Source organism: Schistocerca nitens, chromosome 10 (assembly GCF_023898315.1).
Source record: "Schistocerca nitens isolate TAMUIC-IGC-003100 chromosome 10, iqSchNite1.1, whole genome shotgun sequence".
Taxonomy (NCBI): Eukaryota; Metazoa; Arthropoda; class Insecta; order Orthoptera; family Acrididae; genus Schistocerca; species Schistocerca nitens.
The window spans coordinates 137,059,049-137,077,240 of NC_064623.1; positions in this window are offsets into that span (position 1 = coordinate 137,059,049).

Consider the following 18,192-nt stretch of genomic DNA (forward strand, 5'->3'; position numbering starts at 1 on the left):
CTAACACTGCACACGCAGAAACAGCGAGTAATAGCTCCAATAATTATAGCTCACTTAGTAGAGTGAATTCTGAGTGCCACTTCCACTGTGATACAGAGGTAGCACATCACAGTTATCAGCAAGATAGATCAGGACACTCAGCAGACGTGCAAGTATCGGAAACGAGTGACAACACCAGTGCGAGGATCAGAACGGATTTTGATCACAATCACTTCCTGTCGATACTAAAATTCCAGAAGTTCAAAGAAAATGGAGGGTCGATGCATCCGAAGAGCTGGGTGATGCAGTTCACAAATTCATTACCGGCATCATGGCCAACCCAGGCAAAATTAGAATTCATGTGTGGACACATCGAAGGCCAAGCCGCGGAAAAGATGCGGGGTGTGGCAGTGACGTGTCGGACTTATCAGGAATTTGTTGGTGCATTCCTGCGGACCTACTGGTCAAAGGAAACGCAAGACAGGATTAAAGAGGAAATAATATTTTGTCCTGAACTGGAAGTGTCCGGACATAGGAGCGCAACCAAATTTCTTGATGATTTACTCAAGAAGAATCAATTTTTAGACAGTCCATATAGTAACGGAGAAATCATTAAATTTTGCTTTTCCAAATTGCCAGTTAGGTACCAACAGACACTTGTCGGCAAGTGTGGATCTGACATAGAAGCATTCAAGAGTCTATTGCGCGAACTCGAAGTAGTCTTTGATAAACAAGACGCAAGGGACAGGAAGAAGGGGCAAAGTAACAAATACCACCGGCCAGGAACAGAAGACGACAACAGATCGCATAATCGCACTGGTCAGTTAGGAAACCAGGGTTACGGAAGTCAAGGTTACGCTATTCAAGGTTATGGAAACCAAAGACACGGAAACCAGAACGTCAGGGAGCAGGGTCAATCTAGACAAGGAATCTGGGATTGGAGGAATAACGAACGGCAAAGCGACCGTAATTGGAGAGAGCGAAACCAAGGACAACAGCGGAACCAGGAGATTGAAACTAGACCCGCAAATCCTAATGCACGTCAGAGGAGGGGGAGCTTAACAAGGGATTGACGCCAGACTAGTGCGAACACAGGCCGCCGGAATTTCGCACGTAATCTCGGACCTGGCCAACTACGGATGATACATTACGAAGATTTATCAGAAATCCTGCTCGAGGAACATAAAGCAACTCCTCGACAAGATCGGCAGCCTCTTATCACAGTAGCAATAGCTGAAAAGAGTATGAATGCGATAATAGATAGTGGAAGCTACATAACAGCAATATCCGAGGCAGCATACAAAAGGTGCTCTCAGGAGATGGACTGGCCTGTCCTATCGGTTAAGAAAACCAAAATAAAAGGGGCATTAGCGGGTAAATGTACGGAGGTCACCCAACAAACAAGACTGGAATTCTCCTGCCAAGGACACAAAATAGAGTCTAACTTCTGGATCGTGCCAAATCTGGCGATCGACATGATAATAGGAACGGACTTCCTAAATGAACATGACGCGATAGTTGATCTAGGACGAGGTGAAGTGGTTTTGAGGAAAGGGAATCCCGTCCACATTAAGTTCGACGACCAGCTGATCCCAGCTCAACTACCGTCTAACTGTGTACGGATAAACTATGCGTGTCTGAAAGACAGAAAGGAAGAACAGGTCGACGTTGCGGGTAAGGGAGAGGACACGGATGAGAATGAAGTCGGAATAATGGGAGAAATAAAGGAGAAAATAGGAGAAAAAGTGGAAGCAATAAAGAATATAAGGAGCGACCACCGCAAAGAACTTCATAAATTACTAGTAGAACATGCGGAGGTCTTCCTTCCCAAGACAGGATCAATAAAGAACTTCCAATATGAATTTCGTGTTCGTCCGCACAACCAGTTTCGTGTGCCACCCTATCCAATCCCCTTGGCATATCGACAGAAAGTAGCAGCTGAAATTACGCGAATGCTGAGTGAAGGAATAATGGAACCTACGGCTTCAGCCTATAATAACCCGTTAAGAGTAGTCGAGAAGGCAGATGGTAGTATTCGTTTAGTCTTGGACTCGCGACAAATTAATACCATAATAGAACCCGAAACAGACAGACCGGAACGATTAGAGGAACTCTTACAAAACTTCCATGGAATATCAATCTTCTCATCAGTTGATCTAAAATCGAGTTTCTGGCAGATCGAGCTCCATCCAAATTGCAGACAGTACACAGCCTTTTTAGCATTTGGAAGATGTTACCGGTTTCGTCGTCTACCATTTGGTTTGAACGTTTCATCTGCCGCATTCATTCGGGGGCTGGACGGCATACTAAGCGATAATTTGAAACGTCATGTCACCAGCTATGTGGACGATTTGCTGATCGCGGAGAAATCTTGGCGAGAGCACAATGCGGTCCTCCGTGAACTCCTAGCGACATTCAAGGAATACGGAGTGACTATCAATATCGAAAAATCGAATTTTGGGACGTCCTCTGTGAAATTTCTAGGACATGTCATCACGGGTGAGGGCATTGCGCCAAATCCCGAAAAGATCGAAGCGATTGAAAAGTTTCCCATTCCTACGACAAAGAAGCAGTTAAGGGGGTTCTTGGGGATCATAAATTTTTACAACCGCTTTATACATGTCAAAACTCAGAGCAGTCCTCGGTTGCATCAACTTACAGGAAAGAAGATTCCTTGGGAATGGGATGAGGCGGCCGAATCCGAATGGAAAGCATTAAAATTCGCATTATTACAAGCACCCATCCTATCACACCCTAATTTAGCAGAAGAGCTTTGCATAGTAACGGACAGTTCATACTCCGGTCTGGGTGTCATGGTGTTCCAAGACTATGTACATGAAGGAAACAGGGTGTGGAAGACAATTGCGTTTGCTAGCAGAGTACTAGCCAAGAGTGAGAAGAATTACTCAGTAACCGAGTTAGAGGCGCTGGCTATTGTATGGGCGTTTGAAAAATTCAGATACCTTCTGTTTGGTCGCAAGACGAGGGTCTACACAGACCACAAGGCGCTCGAGTTCTTGATGACTGCAAAGCTTAATCACAGGCGGCTCATTAGGTGGGCATCGTATCTACAGCAGTACAATTTTTCGATAGAATATATCCCCGGCAGTCAGAACATCATTGCAGACGCCTTATCACGGTCACCGATCGGATTTGAGCACAACATGGAAGAAGATCTGGAGGAAAATCACTACTGCCTTTACTATATGCAGAAAGTAGCCTTTGAAAATTTTATTACCTGTAGTATGCAGGACATCAAGAAGGAGCAAGACAAGGACCCTGCCCTAGTGTTATTGAAACAGAAATGGATAGACAGAAGACACGCCACCATCAGGCAGTTCTACCTCTTGCGGAAAGGCATAATTTTCCACCGAAATTATACCAATGACACTGAATGGGGGGTATGCATCCCTGAACACCTAATAAACAAGGTTATATGGCATACTCACCTCAGCTATGGACACTTCGGACCACGCAAGTGCAATCTCAAGCTAAGGACCATGTGTTACTTTCGAAACATGGAGCGTCGAATTCGGAGGGTACTGTCGGTGTGTAAAGACTGCCAAAAGGCTAAGCACACCACTGTGAGCATGCAGGCACCATTATACCCAATCGTACCGACCAAATTAAGACAATTAGCAGCAACAGATTTGATGGGACCTTTGCCAAGAACAAGAAGAGGATATACTTACGTATTAGTGTTTGTTGAACTAACGTCCAAATACGTTACCTTTACGCCACTGAAGAGGGCAACAGGACGAACTGTATCACGAGCCCTAATCCGGGATTTCCTACCACAGGTTGGTCATGTGAGTAGAATCATTTCTGATAACGGGCCACAGTTTAAGTCAAAAACATGGAAGGAGACGTTGCGTCGATGTAAAATTGATCCCATTTTTATATCTTCACACCATCCGAGCTCGAATGCTGCAGAACGGGTTATTAAAGAACTCGGAAACTTGTGCCGGTTGTACTGTAACAAACAGCACACGACATGGGACGTTTTCCTTAAAGACTTCCAGGAGGTGATCAATGAGGCACCCCATGGGATAACAAAATTGGCACCCATTACAGTACTGAAAAACCGGATTCCTAAGGACTTGATAACCAAGGTCGTAAACTTCCCACCAAGGGCGCGAACGCAGCACCAAGCCATAGTGGATTTGGCTCTCAAGAGGATACGGGCTGCAGCAGAGGTCAGGAAGAGACGTGCCGACAGGGGAGCTCGTCTACGACACTTCCAAGTTGGACAAAAGGTGCTCGTTAAGTCTTTCCGACTTTCGAACAAACAAAAAATGAAATGCCAAAAATTCTATTCTGTTTACAACGGCCCGTACCGTATAAGGAGAGCAGCTCACCACAATGCTTATGAATTGGAGACGCTGAAAGGAAAGAAGTCCATAGGACTCCACCACATCTCTCACATAAAGGAGTTCGTAGAATAGTAGTAGTGTAAGAAATGTACATAGTAGAATAGGCAAAGATATGAACCTTTTTTCGGGGAACAATAACCGTTGCATTAATAGATTAAGATTGCTAAAGTGTTAACACGCTGCGTTGTCTTGCATAAGAATTTACTGCTGCTATCCTCTTTTTGTTTATGTTTGCGATCTCCAATGTCGATGGAGTAGGAGACACTACCTTTCCATGAGCAATGTTTTAGTCCTTTCCTATCTGGTGTCCATGTTAAGGGATAAGGATGAGTGACGAGACGTCGCACAAACGGGCGCATACAAGAACGTGCTCTTAGAAGCGTTCTGAGAGGTCGTGATACGCTCCATAGCGGCCACAACCAGTTCGTGAGACGTTCATACCAATGCTTGCAGGCACGCGTCAGTGCACTGCACGATTGTGGTATATTGCGCGATTTCGAGGGTGAATATGGGCAGTATAGTTTTTGCAGAGCTGCGCCGGTATCGTTGTCTTGCAAGTCGGGGTGAACCTGTGAGCATTTGACTCTAATGGTGCCCTAGACGAGAGAAATGAGGGCATAAAAGCCTACCATGCTAATGTGCTGGTTGGGGATTTAGCGTGCTGCTCGTTTTTGTCACAGATGAATCACCAAGGAATTGTACTTGGATATTCGTGACATACTGTGTAGCTGGCGTGTGTTGGGTGTCTGAATCCTCAACAGGAACCAGTCCTGGCTTGGTCATATTACATTGCTTCTGGAAAGGTGTACTTTGATCACGAAAACCGCTTCACATAGAGAAGGAAGTTGCAACTATAAATTTATTGTCGTGTATAGCCATGGCTAACCCAGTCTCTGGAGTTTCAGTGAGGCGTAATGAAAACTCGGAGGTCATGTCGTACGGCGCGCACATCACTGTCGTCAATAGCGGCGAGCAGCAAGACATCTCAGCGTAACAGGAACTATGTAAGGGTATTGTATAAGGTAAATAAAAAAAATAAATAAATAAATAAATAAATAAATAAATAAAATAAAATAAATAAATAAATAAATAAAAGGGAAAGTACGATACTGGAATAAGTTAAACTGTAGGATTTAACAATAACTAGATTAATATTGTGGGGGTTTTCTACCACAAGTGTGGCGCGCGCCTGTTGAGTTGCTATTTTTCAGGTCACCAAACCACAGACCCGAGATGGAGGGACGACGGGCGAGCGAAAGTAGCGTAGTTGCATGTTCTTTATAGCACAGTAAAACTTAGACCTGCATAACAACATAATTTAATTAAAAGACGTAGAATGTAGATCGTTGGGATATGGTAGTTAATTCTTGAAGCATGTCTACTGTCGATCTATATAATTAATAGTAATATTAGTGCGGGCCCGCACATTTAGTTGTTCATCCATTATAAAGCATCAGTTATCACACACCATGTACATACTGAGATCAGTCTCTACACATATATCAAAATAAATTATTTCCATGTCTAGATTAGATGTTATAATGATTGCCATAGATTAATAACTATAAAAGTAAAATAAGAGTGTCTGAAATGACAGACCATCAATGTATCACTATGTAAATTTATTATAACATAGAAGGTCATGGGAAAAAGTTAGGCTTAAGATTTTTGTCAGAACTGTGCAGATGACGGGTATCGTGGCAATGCAGAGGCCAGCCAGCGCAAAAACAAGAGGTCTTGGGCTACCTGCTAGAGGGCGAGCGTCCCGTCCTACACGCTGACAGTCACCCGGCTGCCTACCTGAGGGATTACACGGGACCCTCGCCCCGCCACAAGCGAAAGTGGGGCTGGCCGTTGACCCTGACACGCGACAGCCTGCTAGCTCTCCGGACGCGGCAGCCGCTTGGAGGGATTCCCTGCGGCAGACCACGTTGTCGTGAGTACACGAAGAAGATCACATATCGTGTCAGAACCTGCGCCTCATGTGCCTCAGGACAGAAAGGGACGCTCTATACTCACCTGTTTGGGTTTTTACAACTCACTAGCATTGGCCGATCTGCATACACAAAGCAGCATCGTGCCACACTAACAAATGTATGGTCTCATGTCTTACTTCTCCTCTCTATTAGAGAGCAGTTTTTAACAATAGTCGCTCCTAGTTCGATCCTGTATGGATGACCTCACACACTTGTGGAGTCACTCCACGTGCCATCATCCCTCGTCGAACTGCAATATTGGGAAACGTAAAGTTCTGTCCAGCGAGAGAAGAGACCTAGACTAGTGATGTATCCCAACAAGGAGATCTCAGAGACAATTAATCGACGTGAGGAGAACCTATCACTGTGTCTTCCTACCGTACTGCCGTGATCATATGCGTGGGTCTGACTACAATCTCAACAGCGTACTGCAGACACTCCAGAACTCCCTATTGCTGTTGCCACAACGTAGCAACTACACCCGACATTGAGCCTTATGTGATGTCAGTACGGTGGAATTTGTGAAGTGCCACGGATATTTCTAACAATGTGATTTAGTGCCTCATTCTCAGCACAGTCGTGAACTTTGTGCAATGTGCACGCACAATTTGATGCCCCATGAACCTTGTTTTTTTTGTTTTTCTTAAATTTCTTTCTCTTATGTTGTTTCTGTAATGTATGTTATACCTTGTATGCGTTTGTGTTTTACACTGTAATTCTTATTACAGATTACTGTATTGTTCTCCACATCATGTTTTTTTTGTATTTTGTGTTTATTGTTGTGTGTATGCTAACAGTGTGCCTGAAGTCCCCATAAACTGAAGCAGATACCACCACTGTCATTGTGAATGGACCATCAGTTCAGGGAACATTTTGTAAGGGTTATTCTTGCTGCAGGGAGACAGAATGAATCGGAGGTTGTAACTAGATTCGGAAAACTCACAAAGAGATTGTTAACTTAAATATTACCATGTGTGAGTGAGGTCAGGTTAGTTTAATGATTAAAATTGTTGTAACATCTTGGGCATTTAATTGCGGAGCACTCCAACTCTGATTGTAAAGAATAAACTGCTCCATATTTGGCTCAGATGCCCGGGCCATGTTTAGAGCGTGAATGTCTGCGTGAATCGGTGTTTGGAAGGGGCTCCCTGGGTATGGATGTGTGATGTGAGTGTTAGTGTTCCATATTAAGAAGGTGAAGTTGGCTACATCATAAATAATCCTCCCTCTATGAGCTGCATTTTTCAGTTGCAGTGATTTTCTTTATAGAGTGCGGCATGTGGAGTCACTTTGTAAGATTGTTCTTGGGCGATTGACTCACTACCTTGCTCCTAAGTGAGCCAACCGCTCACCAATTACAATCTAAAATGGCGTAGGGGCAATGAGAGGTGGCATGAGCCCCCTCTCATATTTCTATCTTACGATTCTCCTCTCTAGTTGCATGCGGTGGAGGTTCCGTTGTTCCTTCACACGCGGACTTCCCATGTAGCGTCTCTCGCCACCCGGGTGGTCCAGTGACAGGCGGGCTCTTCGGACTTTGAAAGGGTAGGCTGACAGGTGTGGGGGGTCCAGTGAATACTTTCCGGACGCTGACATTGTCAGGAAACGCGCTCGCGGGAGCCGGAAGCGGCGGCTGGGCTGGAGGTTCCGTTGCTTCGCAGAAGCTTAGCGAAAACACTTTCTGGCGGGCTACCAGCGAGGCGTGGGAATGACTTATGTACCCAGGCTGCTGTAGCGGGAAAATTCCCGCGCTTTCTGCAAAATAGGAACTGTGATTGGCTTGCTCAGGGCATAGCTCCGTGACGGAGCAAAATCAGCACAGAAATTGGCGCCAAGAATCTCCATTGGTGGAATGGTAGTGCTCCGGCAATGGAGTGGAATTTCCGCCGGTTTTCGTGTTGCTGATTGGAACGTAACCACGGCCACTGTCGTGGGGGCGGGAATGTTCTGTGTTCGGCCTGTACGGGTGCTCTAGGTAGTCGGCAGTCGCCTTTCGGTCGAGGACGTCAAAGCAGCCAGCCCTCGCCTGCGGTACGCCAGATCGTGTTCTGGGAGAAAAGAAGACTGTTGGTAATGTACGTCCGCAGCACCGGCAGATAGGGATTTTCCTAGGTGATAATCAGAGCTCAGCAGAGCGCGCCTGTTCATCCTTTTCTAACTTTGTTCAGTTTCGAGTAACAGCAATTACCATTGGGTTAGCTGTGTGTCTCTCTTGAGATTTGAGTGGAAAGGAATTGGCTCCACATACCACTTCGTCTTAAACCTCACGATCTAAGTTAGGGACAACTTCACCTTTATAGTGTTTGTATGAATCTCCAATTTTAGCCAATTTGATGTTTTATAAATTTGCTGTGTTTCTTTTACTATTCTGTGTTTAATCTTAATAAATCATATTGTTATTTTGAACAGAACTTTCATTCTGTTAATCAATAGAGCAACCCTATCATTCCTCACTATGCTAATGAAACCTTTGTTTATTTAACTTATGTATCAAATTAAATTACTGCAGGTGCCAAACTCTCTTCTACTCCACTAGCAGGGTTGATTAGAGTCAGTTCGCGTATTTTTTTTATCCTTGTGCAACAGCAAAAGTCGGAGTTAGAATAGGGGGGGCTTAGAGCATGATTTACACATGTGGATTCTAGTAGAATTTAGTGATAAATACACTACTAGCCCCGGCACCTCGCACAATTACCCACTTGCCACAGTTGCAATTTTCCAATCAAACGGTTTCTAGGGGCAGAAAAAATCTGGTTTTGAGTATCTCATATAATTTTGACCGAATTTAAAAATTTAAAATGCTGTCATAATCTACTCATTAAGACGTATGACCTGACGAAAGTAAGTCAAGTATGAGGTCTTGCTGAAAAGTAATGACTCCGAATTTTTTTCTGTGAAAACTCTTTAAGCTTTTTAAATAAAAAAAAATGTTTCTAGTACTCTACGTCTTTACTCTTCATGTCTAAATACGAGACGAGCACATTTCTCCCGACGAGATACCGGCTTGTTGATACCGCCACAGTAGAATGTTTGACTCTGTGCTTTAATCGCTTCATCACTTTCAAAGTGAAATCCTCGAAGATGTTTTTTAAGTTTTGGAAACAGATGAAAATCGGATGAGGCCAAGTCGGGACTGTATGGAGGATAATCGATGACAGCGGACGCAAGGCATCGCATTGTAGCAGATGTCGCAGCGATCGTGCTGATCTGGCATCGCCATACTGACGGAGAGTGACCGCGTGTGGGCGAACTCCTCGAAAGTCGATTACAGCACTCTTTTTGTCACGCATCGGCATCGGTATGTTACACACCGCCATGTTACACACTACTACTCGGAGACCTCTAGCGGCAGATAGCTGCAACTACGTAGACGTGAACAATGAATATGTAGAATGTTAAGAACATTTTTTTTATATATTTAAACGTTTTATAGGTTTCACATTAAAAAATTGGAGGCCTTACTTCTCAGTACGCCCTCGTATTAAAGTTAGAACTTGTGTATACACTGTATAGGGGAAATGATGATTGTAGTAAAATAGGAGAAATCAGAGTTAGTACAGGAAGACTTAAGTGTGCACTTTTCCCACGTGCTGTTAGAGAGTGGAACGGTAGTCATTTAGTCTGAAGGTCGTTGGAAGAACCCTCTGCCAGGTACTTAAGCGTGAATTGCTGAGTAACCACGTAGATGGACATGTAGATGGCGCGCAAATGACATAGAAACGTTATTGCAGTATTTGAGAATGAAAACATTTAGTACTTTCAACACATTTCACACATAATTTCAAACCTTCGTCGAAACTGTTTCTCGCTGACTCCTGCACTACACAAAAAAAGGGAAAATCATTTTGTCGCTCACTGCATTTTCGCTGTTAATTCAGTAGAAGTTCAACATAAGATATAACGTTTTAATTTGTTACTTCCTTACTAATAATTGAAACACATTTTACGGAAGGTATCCACTTAAACCACTGAATGCACTTCAAAATTTATGTAACAAGTTTCTTGTGCTGGCCATTTTCACATGAGCTGCAGCAGTTTGAAAGAAAAACGGCTTTCGTATGCTGCAAATTAAGTTTTTTATTTAATTTGTATGCAACCAGACTCATTTCTCCTTTTTTACACGGCATCTTCAGTGGATGCCCTGAAATATTACATGATTTTTTCGTTTGAACATAAAGCTTACCGTTTGCACACAAAGCTTATAGATTTAAAACAGTTAACTGAAGTTTCTATAATGAAATCGAAAGGTACTTACAAATCAGTGCCTGTTTAACGGTCTGTAAGTCAAACAGCTTTCTCGCATGTGACAAACTGGTTTAAATCTTGCAGTCATCCTTGTGGTCATCCTGTTTTCAAAACATAGCACTGTAACCGCCATTTTTCTGTGTCTACGGTCTAGAGTGACATTGATTTATGTAATTATTTCCTGATTTCTCAGTTTTTGCTTGATTTCAATAGTTTTTTGAGTGACTATATGTGTGCTGATTTAAGTTTTATGTAAGCATGTGTGTGTGTGGGTATGTATGTAGATGTTCTCTTTTTATGTATTGTGTTATTATTTATTGCCGGCCGGAGTGGTCGAGCGGTTGTAGGCGCTACAGTCTGGAACCGCGCGACCGCTACGGTCACAGGTTCGAATCCTGCCTCGGGCATGGGTGTGTGTGGTGTCCTTAGGTTAGTTAGGTTTAAGTAGTTCTAAGTTCTAGGGAACTGACGACCTCAGCAGGCAAGTCCCATAGTGCTCAGAGCCATTTTAACCATTTTTTATTATTTACTCATTTAACTTTGTTTTATTTATCATGTTTCTTCCTCTTTTTCTTTCATACACATAGGAGTGGAATACGATTTGTGAGCATCTATTAGGATTTCTGTTTGTTATTGATCAACCAGAGAAAACCCTATCTTTGGTCATATTCGTTTGGTCATTTAGTAGTAGCGTCTATTAAGCTTTTGTTTTGCATATGTGAAGAAAAGGAAGTGTCTTTGATTATTTATCCTCACTATTTTCATGTCTTTCTCTCTTGTAGTGGCTCAGTAATTATTTTTTCTTAAATCTACTGCAGAAGTAGACTGGTGTGCCATATTTGCACGCCCTGATATGTTCTTTGTATAAGGCGTCAAATGTTTTGCTGGTTAGTCCGAGATACAGTCCATCATATGACTTCATAAACATTGAGATACCTGAAAACCATGTTTTATGTTTTATACATGGTAGTTCCATCGTTCAAAGAATCATGGTGGGATGATTACTGTTGTTAGAAGAAACTTTTTAAGGGTTCAAATGGCTCTGAGCACTATGCGACTTAACTTCTGAGGTCATCAGTCGCCTAGAACTTAGAACTAATTAAACCTAACTAACCTAAGGACATCACAGACATCCATGACCGTAGCGGTCGCTCGGCTCCAGACTGTAGCGCCTAGAACCGCACGGCCATTCCGGCCGGAAAGCTTTTAAGGGTATGAGTTCCATTTAGCCAGACATAAAAAATTTAAAAAAACCATAAATATATCTCTGTGAGATTATAAACAGTGACCTTATCGCTTTGTTTATAAATGGTTCAAATGGCTCTGAGCATATGGGACTTAACTTCTGAGGTCAACAGACCCCTAGAACATAAAACTACTTAAATCTAACTAAGGACATCACAGACATCCATGCACGAGGCAACGCGGTTCCAAGCTTTGTTTATAAAACTTGTCATTAAACAATAAAGGAAAATAATTACTTCATTATAACTTTCGAACATATTCAAATCCAGCATTTCGGTGATGTAACAAACGATTCTTCAAGTGCAACACAGATAATAGCATCAGATGTACGAGGCCCAGCAACAGCAGAATCTCAGGTAAAGACTACGGCCAACTGGACCGTCGAAACAGTTTCATCTTGAAGATCCGACTGTAAAACTGAGACGAGTACCTGCTCTACACTAATTGATTTTAGAGTCCGGGTACAAACCCGACAATCGTACTGCCTAAGCCACTGTTCCCAGTGTGTATGTTAACCGCCGTTTTCGGACACCAACAGAATACTCTGCTACTGTACGTGGCCGTTTAGGAGTTACGATCCGCGGTGAAAGAACGGGATGAGAGTGCCCGACTGTGAATGGCAAGCAGTGTTCCGGGCAGCTGCTGACGGTGTGGGAAGCGGCGACTGCGACGGCCGAGACAAAGCGCTTCCTGGCCGCTCTGTGGCGCAGCAGGTGTGAGGCGCGTTATGTGGCTGACGCGCCGGGCACACGTGCGCCCCACGTGGTCCACTCTGGCGCCTCCACCGCCGGCGCCGCTTCCTGAGGGCAGCCTCTGACGTCACGCCGGCGACCTGGGAAACAAAACAAAAACGTCGCCAAGCGATTCTCGCATAGAGCTGGGGTCAATGCAGAGCCAGAAATTCGTTTACGGCAGTCAAATGTTGCTATTAAACCCAGTATGCACACCAACGCCAGCCGTTGTGACCGAGCGGTTCTAGGCGCTTCAGTCCGGAACCGCGCTGCTGCTACGGTCGCAGGTTCGAATTCTGCATCGGGAATGGATGTCCTTAGGTTAGTTACGTTTAAGTAGTTCTAAGTCTAGGGGTGATGACCCATAGCGCTTAGAGCCATTTGCACACCAAAAAGTAGCAGATAAGTACCGGGTGATCAAAAAGTCAGTATGAATTTGAAAACCGAATAAATCACGGAATAACGTAGATAGAGACGTAAAAATTGACACACATGCTTGGAATGACATGGGGTTTTATTAGAACCAGAAAAAAAAGGTCACAAAATATCCTACAGATGGCGCTGGACAGCAAAACTGCTACCGCGACGGGTGAGAGGTACGCCGATATGTTACAGAATCGCATCATCCCCAGCCTGGCTGATAAACACCTGCCGCAACGTACGATGTTTATGCAGGATGGCGCTGCACCCCATATTGCTAGACGCGTGAAAGAGGTCTTGCGCGCGTCGTTTGTTAATGATCGTGTGCTCAGCCGCCACTTTCGTCATGCTTTGTCTCCCAGGTCCCCAGACCTCAGTCCGTGCGATTATTAGCTTTGGGGTTACCTGAAGGCGCAAGTGTATCGTGATCGACAACTCTAGGGGTGCTGAAAGACAACATCCGACGCCAATGCCTCATCATAACTCCGGACATGCTTTACAGTGCTGTTCGCAACATTATTCCTCGACAACAGATATTGTTGAGGAATGATGGTGGACATATTGAGCATTTACTGTAAATAACATCATCTTTGCTTTGTCTAACTTTGTTATGCTAATTATTGGTATTCTGATCAGATGAAGCGCCATCTGTCGGACATTTTTTGAACTTTTGTATTTTTTTGGTTCTAATAAAACCCTATGTCATTCCAAGCGTGTGTGTCAATTTGTACTTCTATCTACATTATTCCGTGATTTATTCAGTTTTCAAATTTATACTGACTTTTTTATCACCCGGTACATTCAACTCCGTTTGCTTTCACGAAACAAACGACTGGTTAGTATTTTGCCAAAGAGAAGCAAGCGTGTAATACTTTTAAGTACCATGCATCTTGATAACTCTATAGATCGAGTTGGTGACATTTGCACGGAGACGCACTCGTAAGAGGAGGAAACGTGTTGATATTTGCACAGAGTCCAGGACGCTGCATGTAATGCACAGGGTGTTCCAGAAGTAGGAAACAACGGCACGTCCGCTGCTACCTGCGACGTTTTCTAGGATAGGCCAAAGCACATTTCCTTCCCAAAGTTCCCTGTTCCCGCAGATGTTCGTAGTGTGCGTGGCTCTCTCCCAGAGTTCAGTACTGTACTTGACCTCTGACTAGCAAGTAGTGGTACGTGATTTAGTGCTGAGATAATGGAGTTCACCGAGACCACCAAAGGGAAGCCTTTACTGATTTACAACGGGAATCAATATGTACTCGACTATACAAACAAACAATAAGTGACTTACTGGCGTTGTGTACAGAAAGAATAAATGCAATGGAAGACTATCCACAAAAAGTAAAACAACTTTAGAAGGAGGCAGACATGTTTGTATTCCAGATGAAGTAGCAAATGAAATGAGAAGACATTTTGTTATCTCAAAGAAGCGGGAAAAAGAAACAGACACTACAGTTTCATGAGTTTACGTTGGAGAAGTAGGGCGTCACTCAATCGAGGCTACGACTTAGTAACATCGTTATTGGTTCAAATGACTCTGAGCAAATGGGAAAACCATGTTTATCTAACTACGAAATCTTTTTTTGTTCGATCAAACATTAAAAATTTCCGGCAACATAACTTTTTCCCTTCTTTTTTATATTAGGCTTGTTCTTGTAATTTAAAGATCAAGGTGGCCTTTATCTTTAATTTGCTGAATAAAAACCTACTCACTCTCTTCTTGAGGAGGTACCGTGGTAGGGATATCTGATCTTAAGCCAATGCCTATTTCCTTGGAATCTCCTGATTGTACTGAACACGACTTCAGTGTATTCCCTAAATTTATATTTACACAGTCAACATGCAAAGTAACTGATTTCCAACGACTGACTACCAGTTTCTCTTCAGTTTTCCTAGAAATCACGCACTTGTTTTTCCCAGTTTGAATTTATGACAAAGCCGATGTAAAATTGGTTCAAATGGCTCTGAGCACTATGGGACTTAACTTCTGAGGTCATCAGTCCCCTAGAACTTAGAACTACTTAAACCTAACTTACCTAAGAACAGCACACACATCCATGCCCGAGGCAGGATTCGAACTGTGACCGTAGCGGTCGCGTGGTTCCAGACTGAAGCGCCTAGAACCGCTCGGCCACTCCGGTCGGCCGCCGATGTAAAGATGGTTCTGTCTGATGCTCATAGAAATCAGAAATTATCTTTGGCACCTCTCGGTGTACCACATCCCCTTATGCAGTCCGTATTTCAAGAGCTCTAATGGAAACCCAGTTCTAAGCAAAGAAGGGAAAGCAGAAAGGTGGAAGGAGTATATAGAGGGTCTATACAAGGGCGATGTACTTGAGGACAATATTATGGAAATGGAAGAGGATGTAGATGGAGATGAAATGGGAGATACGATACTGCGTGAAGAGTTTGACAGAGTACTGAAAGACCTGAGTCGAAACATGTCCCCGGGAGTAGACAACATTCCATGAGACCTACTGACAGCCATGGGAGAGCCAGTCCTGACAAAACTCTACCATCTGGTGAGTAAGATGTATGAGACAGGCGAAATATCCTCAGCCTTCAAGAAGAGTATAATAATTCCAATCCCAAAAAAGCAGGTGTTGACAGATGTGAAAATTACTATCAGTTTAATAAGTCACAGCTGCAAAATACTTACACAAATTCCGTACAGATGAATGGAAAAATTGGAAGAAGCCGACCTCGGGGAAGATCAGTTTGGATGCCGTAGAAATATTGGAACTTGTGAGGCAATACAGATCCTGCGACTTACCTTAGAAGAAAGATTAAGGAAAGGAAAACTTACGTTTCTAGCATTTGCAGACTTAGAGAAAGCTTTTGACAATGTTGACTGGAATACCCTCTTTCAAATTCTGAAGGTGGCAGGGGTAAAATACAGGGAGCGAAAGGCTATTTACAAATTGTTCAGAAACCAGATGGCAGTTATAAGAGTCGAGGGGCATGAAAGAGAAGCAGTTATAAGAGTCGACGGACATGAAAGGGAAGCAGTGGTTGGGAAGGGAGCGAGACAGGGTTGTGGCCTATCCCCGATGTTATTTAATCTGTATATTGAGCAAGCAGTAAAGGAAACAAAAGAAAAATTCGGAGTAGGAATTAAAATCCATGGAGAAGAACTAAAAACTTTGAGGTTCACCGATGGCATTGTAATTCTGTCAGAGACAGCAAAGGACTTGGAAGAGCAGTTGAACGGAATGGACAGTTTTGAAAGGAGGATATATAGTATGAACATCAACAAAAGCAAAACGAGGATAATGGAATGTAGTCGAATTAAGTCGGGTGATGCTGACGGAATTAGATTAGGAAATGAGACACTTAAAGTAGTAAAGGAGTTTTGCTATTTGGGGACAGAAAATGTAGACTGGCAATGGCAAGGAAAGCGTTTCTGAGGAAGAAAACTGTTAACATCGAGTATTGATTTAAGTGTCAGGAAGTCTTTTCTGATAGTATTTGTATGGAGTGTAGCCATGTATGGAAGTGAAACATGGACGATAAATGGTTTGGACAAGAAGAGAATAGAAGCTTTCGAAATGTGGTGCTACAGAAGAATACTGAAGATTAGATGGGTAGATGACATAACTAATGAGGAGGTATTGAATAGAATTGGGGAGAAGAGGAGTTTGTGGCACAACGTGACTAGAAGAAGGGTAAGACATGTTCTGAGGCATCAAGAGATCACCAATTTAGTATTGGAGGGCAGCGTGGAGGGTAAAAATGGTAGAGGGAGACCAAGAGATGAATACACTAAACAGATGCAGAAGGATGTAGGTTGCAGTAGGAACCGGGAGATGAAGAAATTTGCACAAGATAATCATGGAGAGCTGCATCAAACCATTCTCAGGACTGAGGACCACAACAACAACAACAACATTTCAAATATTACTTAGACCTACTTGTAATTCGAATACAGCTAAATCGTTTTGGGGTCTAAGAGTATACTCTGCAAAGATTTGAAATAGTCATTAAAAATTTGAAGTTTTAAGGTGGAGTCTCACCTTGAAACAAAGTGTAGCTGTTTTCAAATGGATGAAAAGTAGCATAATGTTCGGGTTAGGAACTTCAGAGCAGTCAGACACATCAACATCAATGTATGAGTGGAGGATGCCTGGTCTATATGTTTACTGTATGTGATGGTGCCTTGATATGCTTAGTGTTCTATGAATGTGTCTCAAAACTTCGAACACAACGAAAAAATTCAGTTTGCAACAACATTGCACTAGCTTCCACGCAAAACATATGGACATCTGGAAGGCAAACAGTGAGAAGTTGATGTGGAAAAGAAAGAATAAAAAAATAAAAACGCTTTTAAGCGATATGCCTGAAGAAAATATTCATCATATGGAAGCAGAGAAAGAGAGACCTCAGTAATTTTCCCAATATTTTCACTACAAAAATACATTTTTCTGTGGAGGAACACTCAATGAATGGATCTGCTGTTAGATTAAGTCACTGTAACTGCTTTTCAGCTTGCAGATGGTTTCGCACGTTCACTGATTTTCGGGTTACGCTGACAATATTAGAACTAGGTGTTTCATTGGCTACCCAGAATAACTTTGCTAAAACGACGAAGGTGGCTTCTAAGGCCTTCTTAGCCTCTTACCGAATTTCGCGTGGGTTTGGTAAATTCAAGAAACTACTACAGTTCCGAGAACTATTTTTATCAGCAACGAATGACATAATATCAACAATATTTGGTGACTCATTTGCTCAACAGTTGTAAAATATCCTATCTCTAATGTCACAGCACGTAGAAGAATTTTAAAATTTTCTGACGATTTACTCGAGCAGTTAATGGATAAACTGCGTAACAACTGTTTTGGACTAACTTTCATAAGCGTGCTCATTTGATTGCTCACATTCTCTTCGTTTTTGAGTTTAAGATTCAAGAAGGATTGTTTTTCCGTGAACTGATACTGAAAACAGCTGCATCTCAAAGCCTTTTTTGCATGATAAATACATTTTTAATCAAAATAGAATAGGTGCACTGGAGTGGGCACAGATGGGGCTCTTTCAGTACCCGGAATTCATGCTGGATTGCAAGCGAAAGTTAAGGCTGTAGCTGCTGCAGCAGTATGGATTCACTGCATGAGAACCTGGCCGCTAAAGAGCTTGTGCCACCCGTTTATGAAGCGCTGTCAACGGCTATAGAAAAAGTGAATATTATTAAGGCACAATCTACAGGGTGTTTCAAAAATGACCGGTATA